Genomic DNA, 13,341 nt, shown 5'->3' with positions numbered 1-13,341 from the left:
GTGGCGCAGTGGTTTAAGGCACTGCATCTCAGTACAAGAGGTGTCACTAAGGTCTCTGGTTCGAATCCAGGCTGTATCACATCTGGCCGTGATTGGGCGTCCCAATTTGTTCTTAACTGATTTGCCTAGTTAAATACATTTATAAAAATAATTTACTCCAGAGAATGCATATCCACTGCTCCAGAGTCCAATGGCGGCGAGCTTTACACCACTCCAGCCTACGCTTGGCATTGCGCATGGTGATCTTTGGTTTGTGTGCGGTTACTTAGCCATGGAAACCCATTTCATGAAGCTCCCAACAAACAGATCTTGTGCTGAAGTTGATTCCAGAGGCAGTTTGGAACTCGGTAGTGAGTTTTACAACTGAGAACAGACGATTTTTACGCATTTGCATTTCAGCACTCTACAGTCCCGTTCTGTGAGCTTGTGTGGCCTACCATGGGCTGAGCCGTTGTTGCTCCTAGATGTTTCCAATTCACAAAACAGCACTTACAGTTGACCGGGACAGCTCTAGTAAGGACCGAAATTTGACTAACTGACTTGTTGGATATCTGGCATTCTATGACTGTGCCACGTTGAAAGCCACTGAGCTCTTCAGTAAGGCCATTCTACTGCCAATGTTTATCTATGGAGATTGCATGGCTGTGTGTTTGAATTTATACAACTGTCAGCAATGGGTGCGGCTGAAATAGACGAGTCCACTAATTTGAAGGGGTGTACACTTACTTTTGTAAATATAGTGTACACTTTATGTAAGCTTCCACTTTCCAGTTAATTATTTCACATTCAACTGACCAGATAATCCAATTGTTTGGCAATGTGTCTCCTTGCATAATTTTTAGCAGCCATTTTCTGCAGCCTTGCGAAGCAATTGTGCTTCAAGTACGAAAAATGCGGACTAGATGTCTGGCAAAAACAACAGAGGAAACATATGCGCGTCTGGTGGACATGCGGCTTTAATCGACATCATCATCGCCTTGGGAGCTGTTGTTGTTGGGGGTTAACTGCCATGCTCAAGGGCGAAATTAAAGATTTTCACCTTATCGGCTCGGGGATTCGATCCAGCAACCTGCCAGTTACTGGCCCAATACTCCTACGCAAGAAAGAAAGAAAGAGTCTGTCATTGATAGCCATTCCTTTAGAATGTCAACTAAAATAATCATATCCCACATATTACCTTTATTTCAAAGGCACAGTAGTCCCATTGAGACCAAGGTCTCTTTTACAAGAAGCCCTGCATTTCACAAATATTATAGAATACAAGCAACAGTTAAAATACACAATAAAGGAAGAGAACAACATTCTTATATATTCTACCTGGAACTTGTAAGTAATACATATGGCAGCAAATACACTTGTAATATCTGACATGAGTGGTTAACATTTAGCCAAAACAGAAATGTTCCATATATTATATCAAAAACATGTAAGCCATGTAAGACATGTAAGCTAAACCTTTTAAGGTCTTATCACATACAGTGCATTCGGCAAAGTATTCAGACCCCATGACCTGTTCCACATTTTTTACATTACAGCATTATTCCAATTATTAAATAGTTTTCCCCCTCACCAATCTACACACAATACCCCATAATGACAAAGCAAAAACAGCTTTTATGTTAAAAAAAAAGAAGAAAAACGTAAATATCACATTTACATAAGTATTCAGACCCTTTACTCAGTACTTTGTTGAAGCACCTTTGGCAACAACTACAGTCTTGAGTCTTCTTTTGGGTATGACACTACAAGCTTGGCCCACCTGTATTTGGGCAGTTTCTCCAATTCTTCTCTGCAGATCCTCTCAAGCTCTATCAGGTTGGATGGGGAGCGTTGCTGCACAGCTATTTTCAGGTCTCTCCAGAGATGTTCAATCGGTTTCAAGTCTGGGCTCTGACTGGGCCACACAAAGACATTCAGAGACTTGTCCCGAAGCCACTCCTGCATTGTCTTGGCTGTGTGCTTAATTTTGGACCATAGGGTTCTTGGTCACCTCCCTGACCAAGGCCCTTCTCCCCCAATTGCTCAGTTTGGCCGGGTGGCCAGCTCTAGGAAGAGTCTTGGTGGTTCCAAACTTCTTCCATTTAAGAATGATGTATGTTCTTGGCGACCTTCAATGCTGCAGATTTTTTTGATACCCTTCCCCAGAACTCTGCCTCGACATAATCCTGTCTTGGCGCTCTATGGACAATTCCTTGGACCTCATGGCTTGGCTTTTGCTCTGACATGCATTGTCAACAGTGGGACCTTATATAGACACATTCCAAATCATGTCCAAACAATTGAATTTACTAGAGGTGGACTCCAATCAAGTTGTAGAAACATCTCAAGGATGATCAATGGAAACAGGATGCACCTGAGCTCAATTTTGAGTCTCATAGAAAAGGGGCTGAATGCTTACGTAAATAAGGTATTTCTGTTTTATACTTTTTATTCATTTGCAAAAATGTCTAAAAAAACGTTTTCACTTTGTCATTATGGGGTGTTATGTGTAGATTGATGAGGATTTGTTGTTATTTAATACTTTTTAGAATAAGGCTGTAATGTAACAAAATGTGGAAAAATTCAAGGGTTCTGAATACTTTCCGAAGGCACTATAGATGGGAGACGAGGAGGAGGACAGAAGGTGAGAGAGAAGAGGAATTGGAGGACAGGATGAGGTGGAGGAGAACAATCATTCTCATGATAGCACATTGGTAGTGACAAATATCAAAGCTAAGCAAGGCTGGGTGTGGTTAAAACCCTGGATGGGAGACCAAAGGCATAGCTGTAGATAAAACAGCTGTCCATTAGGAGGTGCTGCTCATGGAAACTCATACCTGAAAATTAAAATGTATGTAGAAATGTTGTATTTTTCTTAGAGTAATTGTCTTGTTTTTTTATATGTTGTCTTTGCCCTACCAAGAAAAAAGGCAGTAACTGCTCATTTGGTCGACAATGAGTTAATGTCATTTTTGCTACATTAAATACATGCTTAATCACGTGGACAAGTATCGTGGGGGTCATGTTAGCAGTAACTGCATAATGTTACTGTGAAACCAAGGTAAATAAAAGCCATTTTACTCAGTTCCACGCTATGAGCAATTACTTCGTTTTTACTTGGTAGGCCAGTATAAGGAGAGCAGTTATTTTGTAAAGGTTACATTATCAGAACATACACTATTCTTATAATATTCATAGATGACTAATATAATTCATATATTTTGATTCAAATATGTCACATCATGTCTTTGTAGGAAATTCACATCAATCATGTAATCAATCAATGGCTTATGTCATAAGCACATAAGTTAAAACATATACAAATAAAATACACCACTGACAAATAAGGAAAAACACAAAATCTTACCAGATCCTTATTAGATTACATATTAAATATTTGTACAAATAACCTTTTGCCATTCAAGATTCTTATTTGATTTTCATGATTCTTTTCCATATGGGATGGTCCAGATGTTGCACATGGGCAATTGGACAGAGCATTGTGGTCAACGCGTTTAAAGTAAGTCATATTTAAAATAAAGTTACAGCCTGCTGATCTTTCAGCATGAGTCATGATGGTACAGTATTAATTTAGATGGAAAGATACAATAAGAGAGCCTTAAAACTCTTAACTTAATGTTGACTGTAAACAGAAACATAGGAAAGCCCAAGTCATTTTGCCTTGGCTTTGGTTGGTGTACCAGAGATGCTGTGTTGTGTTCAGTGTTCAGATCCACTCGGTCTCAGTGTTGAATAAACAGGTTAAATAAAATACAAATACAAATATAGATAGAAATATGGAAAGTAGAAGCTAGGTGCTGGCAATTTCTTAGCTATAAGCTACACTATAAATATACAAAAGTATGTGGACACCCCTTCAAATGAGGGAATTTGGCTATTTCAGCCACACACGTTGCTGACAGGTGTATAAAATCGAGCACACCGCCATGCAATCTCCATAGACAAACACAGTAGAATGGCCTTACTGAAGAGCTCAGTGGCTTTCAATGTGGCACCGTCATAGGATGCCACCTTTCCAACAAGTCAGTTTGTCAACTTTCTGATTCACCGTCTGGCAATTTGACAGACGAATCTGGGTTTGGCGGATGTGAAGAGGGTTAAACCAAGGCCCCATAGCTTTTAAAGGGTTAATAAATTGTGTTAAGATAAACTGTAAGGTCTCCTCTTCTAGGAGACCTCTGTGTGTGTATTAACATCTGTTTTGAGTGTTGTGCCCTTCAGACATTCTCATGTTCATACATACTCCTCCTGTCTGGGTCCCAACTGGCTATCTAGGACTCGTTCACCTTGTTGTGACCCTATACTTGTGATGAAAGGTCAAGTTTTGGTCAAACCCACTTCTGAGCCTTTAATTGCTGATAAGATGGTTGCTGTTGTCAGGGGAAGGTTAGATTTATTAAAATATTGTTGCCAGGGAAACTCACACAAGGAGGACTGGGAGGGGCTATATGAGTTGCAGGATGTCTTAGACATTTTGCAGAACCAGGGGAGAGCTATCATATACTGTACTCTGTACCAACTTCTGCGAACAATTGTAATACTAAAGGATAATTTAAATACTTAAACAAAGAGTCTGTGTTTCCTTTCCATACTAATGCATGTTTGATAATTATATAGACCTGATCATTTGAAGAAATTGATCAACTAGGCCAGAAGAACTCTACCTGCCTGAATGCATAGCACCAACTGTAAAGTTTGGTGGAGGAGGAATAATGGTCTGGGGCTGTTTTTCATGGGTCAGGCTATGCCCCTTGGTTCCAGTGAAGGGAAATCTTAACGCCACAGCATACAATGACATTCTACACGATTCTGTGCTTCCAACTTTGTGAGAATGGTTTGTGGAAGGCCCTTTCCTGTTCAGATTGACAATGCCCCTGTGCACAAAGTGAGGTCCATACAGAAATGGTTTGTCGAGATCGGTGTGGAAGAACTTGACTGGCCTGCACAGAGCCCTAACCTCAACCCCATCTAACACCTTTGGGATTAATTGAAACACCTACTACGAGTCAGGCCTAAGTGCCTGACCTCACTAATGCTCTTGTGGCTGAATGGAAGCAAGTCCCTGCAGCAATGTTCCAACATCTAGTGGAAAGCCTTCCCAGAAGAGTGGAGGCTGTTATAGCAGCAAACTCCATATTAATGCCCATGATTGATTTCCATTTTGGAATGAGATGTTCGACGAGCAGGTGGCCACATACATTTGGAGCAAAGAGGGGCGATAAAAAGTGTGAGGAGATTAAAAAGGAGTTGGCGGAAATTGCATAATATTTTGATTACCAAGCTATCAGAGTGGATCATAACGTATTTCCATTCCGACCCATATGGACAATGATGACATTATTACAGCGATGGGATGAGGTGGCTCAGCCTTCTCACAGGGATTTCCTGGAGCATTCCTAATCAGGACATATCTCCTATCTGATATCGGCGACATACTCAATAATATCACTCAACCTTGCCATGGCAAACAAACATGATTGTGTGATGTGTTTGAATCACAGGCATTACACAAAAAGTCACATTGAGATAAAGCACGTGTCACGCCCTGGTCTTAGTATTTTGTGTTTTCTTTATTATTTTGGTCAGGCCAGGGTGTGACATGGGTTATTTATGTGGTGTGTTTAGTCTTGGGGTTTTTGTAGGTTATGGGATTGTGGTGTAGTATAGTTGTCTATGTAAGTCTATGGTTGCCTAGAGTGGTTCTCAATCAGAGGCAGGTGTTTAACGTTGTCTCTGATTGGGAACCATATTTAGGCAGCCATATCCTTTGAGTGTTTCGTGGGTGATTGTTCCTGTCTCAGTGTTTGTTTGCACAAGATAGGGCTGTTTAGGTTTTTCACGTTTTGGATGGTTCGTCATGATCTTTATTAAAGATGAATCGAAATAACCACGTTGCGTTTTGGTCCGCCTCTCCTTTGACACAAGAAAATCACACAAGAACAGCACGTTCAGAATTGAAATGAATAATTCACACAATTCAAATCCATTCCCAAATATTTGATTCACACAACACAGGCACCATCTTGCAAAAAATGACATCCTCATGCACACCAACAACATTTCTTTCTCCCACTGTCTGATTTATGACAGTTATCCTGTAACAGGATAGGAGTGTCTCATGAATGTATCCCTTTTTGGACCCATTTGTTTTCATCAGGACAATGAATGAATTCCTTCTAAAAAGGGTTACACAACAGATAGGCAGCCAAACTACTTTTAGGTACCAACACCAACGCAACAGAAAATCCTCTCAAAATCTGAAAAGGATAGCTTTTGAACACCAATGCAACAGAAAACCCTCTCAAAATCTGAAAAGGATAGCTTTTGAACACCAATGCCTTTGTGGCAAATCCCTCTGGCTCACCTCTTCGTTTCCTATCATACGACAACTAGATCTGGAGCCATTGAAGCTATTCACATTCTTAACCATATGCACAAAGCTTTAAAAATCACTAGGTTTCAAGTGCTAAAATGTTTTCCGCCATTCAAATCTACATCTCTGTAATTCAATCTCACAAATAACGACCAATTATTGTTTCCCCAGCTCCAAACCCACAGGTTTGAGTCCTCCCTGTACATGCATGCCTTAAGTTAAATATTCCAAACAGAGGAATCAATATTTTGAGGGTCACATGTTTTCCTCGGTTGACCTTCACACAGTGCTTGTGAATGGGGTGGAGAAACAGTGTCCCTCCACATAAACACAGGCTTGTGTACTTTCACAAACAGTCATCTGTTTGTCTGCACATTTTTCCCTCAGTTATTTTTTCTGCTATATCCAGAGACATTTAGTCAGTTTGAGTCAAGATGCTTGAGTGTGGAATGCATCCAATTCAATTCATTATAACATGAACTTTTCATTATATTAATGCATTTGCATGTTCAATGAGTAAGTACATCCAATGCTGCTACTGCTGAGAGATACATCACGTTGATTTGTACATTCAGCTTTGCCCAAGGTGTGCACCATAAAACATCACACCACTTATTTTTGTTAACACAGTCAGCAACCATTAACACAGTCAGTAACCATGTTAAATGCAAGACCTACAGTATTGATCTGTTATTAAGGGAAGTGAAGTTGACAAAAGAAGGCAATGTATTCAGTGAAGAGAATGAGAGTGAGTAAACATTTGAGAGATTAAAAAAAGGTTTTGGTTCTAACTATATATTCCCTGTCAGATGACAAAATGGTAATTTCCATATAAATATTTGAGTGGAGGTTGAATAATTGATGGTTTCACTAGCAAAAATGAATGTGATGCGGAGGCACGCTCTGCCACCTTCTCTCTGCTCTGACTTCAGGGGTTCCAGGGTCTCTGTGTGTGTGTGTGTGTGTGTGTGTGTGTGTGTGTGTGTGTGTGTGTGTGTGTGTGTGTGTGTGTGTGTGTGTGTGTGTGTGTGTGTGTGTGTGTGTGTGTGTGTGTGTGTGTGTGTGTGTGTGTGTGTGTGGTATGGGGGGATTACAGGCTACTGTCCAATCTCTATGAATACTCCTCTCCCAGTTAAAAAGAGACTGCCCCACCCATTCTTGCTTCCAAAATGTTCTGTCTGTCATTCATTCTTTGTAGGGCTGTGTTTGGCAGAAAGAGACATCTCCTCTGTGAGAGAATTCCCTAATTATTCATGACTATTAAGCCATTCAGGATGTGGCATTTGTGTCGTTCCCAAAGGCACATTTCGGCCTTACTTGGCTGTTTTATTGTTGTTGTTTTGTACTTTGAACCAGTGAGATAGGAACATAAGCCCTGACCAATGAGGTAATTATTAAAATGCAGGTTGGGATAATATTATACTTGTTTTTTGAAAATAGGAAAGAACAAGACTGCATCTCCTCTAATCTTTTGTTGTAGTCTTTTTTGTTGTTTTAAAAGTCCTAACGCGCTACAATTTGGTCAGATTGACAAAAGTGTCCCACGCTCCCACTCTAAGCAGCATCACAATGTAAATCTTGTGGACACATCATCTGTTCAGTTCCACCAAAACAAAGGACCCACTAGGCCAGGCACAAACTGGTTGAATCAATGTTCAAATAGAATCTAATTTCATTGGTCACATACACATGGTTAGCTGATGTTATTGGTCACATACACATTTACATTACATTTAAGTCATTTAGCAGACGCTCTTATCCAGAGCGACTTACAAATTGGTGCGTTCACCTTATGACATCCAGTGGAACAGCCACTTTACAATAGTGCATCTAAATCTTTTAAGGGGGGTGAGAAGGATTACTTTATCCTATCCTAGGTATTCCTTAAAGAGGTGGGGTTTCAGGTGTCTCCGGAAGGTGGTGATTGACTCCGCTGTCCTGGCGTCGTGAGGGAGTTTGTTCCACCATTGGGGGGCCAGAGCAGCGAACAGTTTTGACTGGGCTGAGCGGGAACTGTACTTCCTCAGTGGTAGGGAGGCGAGCAGGCCAGAGGTGGATGAACGCAGTGCCCTTGTTTGGGTGTAGGGCCTGATCAGAGCCTGGAGGTACTGAGGTGCCGTTCCCCTCACAGCTCCGTAGGCAAGCACCATGGTCTTGTAGCGGATGCGAGCTTCAACTGGAAGCCAGTGGAGGGAGCGGAGGAGCGGGGTGACGTGAGAGAACTTGGGAAGGTTGAACACCAGACGGGCTGCGGCGTTCTGGATGAGTTGTAGGGGTTTAATGGCACAGGCAGGGAGCCCAGCCAACAGCAAGTTGCAGTAATCCAGACGGGAGATGACAAGTGCCTGGATTAGGACCTGCGCCGCTTCCTGTGTGAGGCAGGGTCGTACTCTACGGATGTTGTAGAGCATGAACCTACAGGAACGGGCCACCGCCTTGATGTTAGTTGAGAACGACAGGGTGTTGTCCAGGATCACGCCAAGGTTCTTAGCGCTCTGGGAGGAGGACACAATGGAGTTGTCAACCGTGATGGCGAGATCATGGAACGGGCAGTCCTTCCCGGGAGGAAGAGCAGCTCCGTCTTGCCGAGGTTCAGCTTGAGGTGGTGATCCGTCATCCACACTGATATGTCTGCCAGACATGCAGAGATGCGATTCGCCACCTGGTCATCAGAAGGGGAAAGGAGAAGATTAATTGTGTGTCGTCTGCATAGCAATGATAGGAGAGACCATGTGAGGTTATGACAGAGCCAAGTGACTTGGTGTATAGCGAGAATAGGAGAGGGCCTAGAACAGAGCCCTGGGGGACGCCAGTGGTGAGAGCGCGTGGTGAGGAGACAGATTCTCGCCACGCCACCTGGTAGGAGCGACCTGTCAGGTAGGACGCAATCCAAGCGTGGGCCGCGCCGGAGATGCCCAACTCGGAGAGGGTGGAGAGGAGGATCTGATGGTTCACAGTATCGAAGGCAGCCGATAGGTCTAGAAGGATGAGAGCAGAGGAGAGAGAGTTAGCTTTAGCAGTGCGGAGCGCCTCCGTGATACAGAGAAGAGCAGTCTCAGTTGAATGACTAGTCTTGAAACCTGACTGATTTGGATCAAGAAGGTCATTCTGAGAGAGATAGCGGGAGAGCTGGCCAAGGACGGCACGTTCAAGAGTTTTGGAGAGAAAAGAAAGAAGGGATACTGGTCTGTAGTTGTTGACATCGGAGGGATCGAGTGTAGGTTTTTCAGAAGGGGTGCAACTCTCGCTCTCTTGAAGACGGAAGAGACGTAGCCAGCGGTCAGGGATGAGTTGATGAGCGAGGTGAGGTAAGGGAGAAGGTCTCCGGAAATGGTCTGGAGAAGAGAGGAGGGGATAGGGTCAAGCGGGCAGGTTGTTGGGCGGCCGGCCGTCACAAGACACGAGATTTCATCTGGAGAGAGAGGGGAGAAAGAGGTCAGAGCACAGGGTAGGGCAGTGTGAGCAGAACCAGCGGTGTCGTTTGACTTAGCAAACGAGGATCGGATGTCGTCGACCTTCTTTTCAAAATGGTTGACGAAGTCATCTGTAGAGAGGGAGGAGGGGGTGGGGGGAGGAGGATTCAGGAGGGAGGAGAAGGTGGCAAAGAGCTTCCTAGGGTTAGAGGCAGATGCTTGGAATTTAGAGTGGTAGAAAGTGGCTTTAGCAACAGAGACAGAAGAGGAAAATGTAGAGAGGAGGGAGTGAAAGGATGCCAGGTCCGCAGGGAGGCGAGTTTTCCTCCATTTCCGCTCGGCTGCCCGGAGCCCTGTTCTGTGAGCTCGCAATGAGTCGTCGAGCCACGGAGCGGGAGGGGAGGACCGAGCCGGCCTGGAGGATAGGGGACATAGAGAGTCAAAGGATGCAGAAAGGGAGGAGAGGAGGGTTGAGGAGGCAGAATCAGGAGATAGGTTGGAGAAGGTTTGAGCAGAGGGAAGAGATGATAGGATGGAAGAGGAGAGAGTAGCGGGGAGAGAGAGCGAAGGTTGGGACGGCGCGATACCATCCGAGTAGGGGCAGTGTGGGAAGTGTTGGATGAGAGCGAGAGGGAAAAGGATACAAGGTAGTGGTCGGAGACTTGGAGGGAGTTGCAATGAGGTTAGTGGAAGAACAGCATCTAGTAAAGATGAGGTCGAGCGTATTGCCTGCCTTGTGAGTAGGGGGAAGGTGAGAGGGTGAGGTCAAAAGAGGAGAGGAGTGGAAAGAAGGAGGCAGAGAGGAATGAGTCAAAGGTAGACGTGGGGAGGTTAAAGTCGCCCAGAACTGTGAGAGGTGAGCCGTCCTCAGGAAAGGTGCTTATCAAGGCATCAAGCTCATTGATGAACTCTCCGAGGGAACCTGGAGGGCGATAAATGATAAGGATGTTAAGCTTGAAAGGGCTGGTAACTGTGACAGCATGGAATTCAAAGGAGGCGATAGACAGATGGGTAATGGGAGAAAGAGAATGACCACTTGGGAGAGATGAGGATCCCGGTGCCACCACCCCGCTGACCAGAAGCTCTCGGGGTGTGCGAGAACACGTGGGCGGACGAAGAGAGAGCAGTAGGAGTAGCAGTGTTATCTGTGGTGATCCATGTTTCCGTCAGTGCCAAGAAGTCGAGGACTGGAGGGAGGCATAGGCTGAGATGAACTCTGCCTTGTTGGCCGCAGATCGGCAGTTCCAGAGGCTACCGGAGACCTGGAACTCCACGTGGGTCGTGCGTGCTGGGACCACCAGATTAGGGTGGCCGCGGCCACGCGGTGTGGAGCGTTTGTATGGTCTGTGCAGAGAGGAGAGAACAGGGATAGACAGACACATAGTTGACAGGCTACAGAAGAGGCTACGCTAATGCAAAGGAGATTGGAATGACAAGTGGACTACACGTCTCGAATGTTCAGAAAGTTAAGCTTACGTAGCAAGAATCTTATTGACTAAAATGATTAAAATGATACAGTACTGCTGAAGTAGGCTAGCCGGCAGTGGCTGCGTTGTTGACTTTGTAGGCTAGCTGGCAGTGGCTGCGTTGTTGACACTACACTAATCAAGTCGTTCCGTTGAGTGTGATAGTTTCTACAGTGCTGCTATTCGGGGGCTAGCTGGCTAGCTAGCAGTGTTGATTACGTTACGTTGCGTTAAAAGAACGACAATAGCTGGCTAGCTAACCTAGAAAATCGCTCTAGACTACACAATTATCTTTGATACAAAGACGGCTATGTGGCTAGCTATGTAGCTAGCTACGATCAAACAAATCAAACCGTTGTACTGTAATGAAATGAAATGAAAAAGTGATACTACCTGTGGAGCGAAGCGGAATGTGACCGGGTTGTTGAGTGAGGAAGTTCTATTCGGTGGACGTTGGCTAGCTGTTGGCTAGCTAGCAGTGTCTCCTACGTTAAGGACGACAAATAGCTGGCTAGCTAACCTCGGTAAATTAAGATAATCACTCTAAGACTACACACTCTAAACTACACAATTATCTTGGATACGAAGACAGCAAAGACAACTATGTAGCTAGCTAACACTACACTAATCAAGTCGTTCAGTTGAGTGTAATAGTTTTTACAGTGCTGCTATTCGGTAGACGGTGGACGTTAGCTAGCTGGCTAGCTGGCTAGCTGCTGGGCAGATAGCAGTGTAGACTACGTTAGGACGACGAAATACGATAATTACGCAATTATCTTTGATACAAGGACGGCTATGTAGCTAGCTAAGAAGAAATTGCTAAGATTAGACAAATCAAACCGTTGTGCTATAGTGAAATGTAATGAAATGTATACTACCTGCGGACCGAAGTGCGAATGCGACCGCTCGCTCCAACCCGGAAGTAGTGATACACGTGGTTAGCTGATGTTATTGGTCACATACAAGTGGTTAGCTGATGTTATTTGTCACATACACGTGGTTAGCTGATGTTATTGGTCACATACACGTGGTTAGCTGATGTTATTGGTCACATACACGTGGTTAGCTGATGTTATTGGTCACATACACGTGGTTAGCTGATGTTATTGGTCATATACACATGGTTAGCTGATGTTATTGGTCACATACACGTGGTTAGCTGATGTTATTGGTCATATACACATGGTTAGCTGATGTTATTGGTCACATACACATGGTTAGCTGATGTTATTGGTCACATACACGTGGTTAGCTGATGTTATTGGTCACATACACGTGGTTAGCTGATGTTATTGGTCACATACACGTGGTTAGCTGATGTTATTTGTCACATACAAGTGGTTAGCTGATGTTATTGGTCACATACACATGGTTAGCTGATGTTATTGGTCACATACACGTGGTTAGCTGATGTTATTGGTCATATACACATGGTTAGCTGATGTTATTGGTCACATACACGTGGTTAGCTGATGTTATTGGTCACATACACGTGGTTAGCTGATGTTATTGGTCACATACAAGTGGTTAGCTGATGTTATTGGTCACATACAAGTGGTTAGCTGATGTTATTGGTCACATACACGTGGTTAGCTGATGTTATTGGTCACATACACATGGTTAGCTGATGTTATTGGTCACATACACATGGTTAGCTGATGTTATTGGTCACATACACGTGGTTAGCTGATGTTATTGGTCACATACACGTGGTTAGCTGATGTTATTGGTCACATACACGTGGTTAGCTGATGTTATTGGTCACATACACGTGGTTAGCTGATGTTATTGGTCACATACACGTGGTTAGCTGATGTTATTGGTCACATACAAGTGGTTAGCTGATGTTATTGGTCACATACACGTGGTTAGCTGATGTTATTGGTCACATACACATGGTTAGCTGATGTTATTGGTCACATACACATGGTTAGCTGATGTTATTGGTCACATACACATGGTTAGCTGATGTTATTGGTCACATACACGTGGTTAGCTGATGTTATTGGTCATATACACATGGTTAGCTGATGTTATTGGTCACATACACGTGGTTAGCTGATGTTATTGGTCACATACACATGGTTAG

Source organism: Oncorhynchus nerka, linkage group LG14 (assembly GCF_034236695.1).
Source record: "Oncorhynchus nerka isolate Pitt River linkage group LG14, Oner_Uvic_2.0, whole genome shotgun sequence".
In the NCBI taxonomy this organism is placed as follows: Eukaryota; Metazoa; Chordata; class Actinopteri; order Salmoniformes; family Salmonidae; genus Oncorhynchus; species Oncorhynchus nerka.
This window is presented reverse-complemented; position numbering follows the sequence as displayed.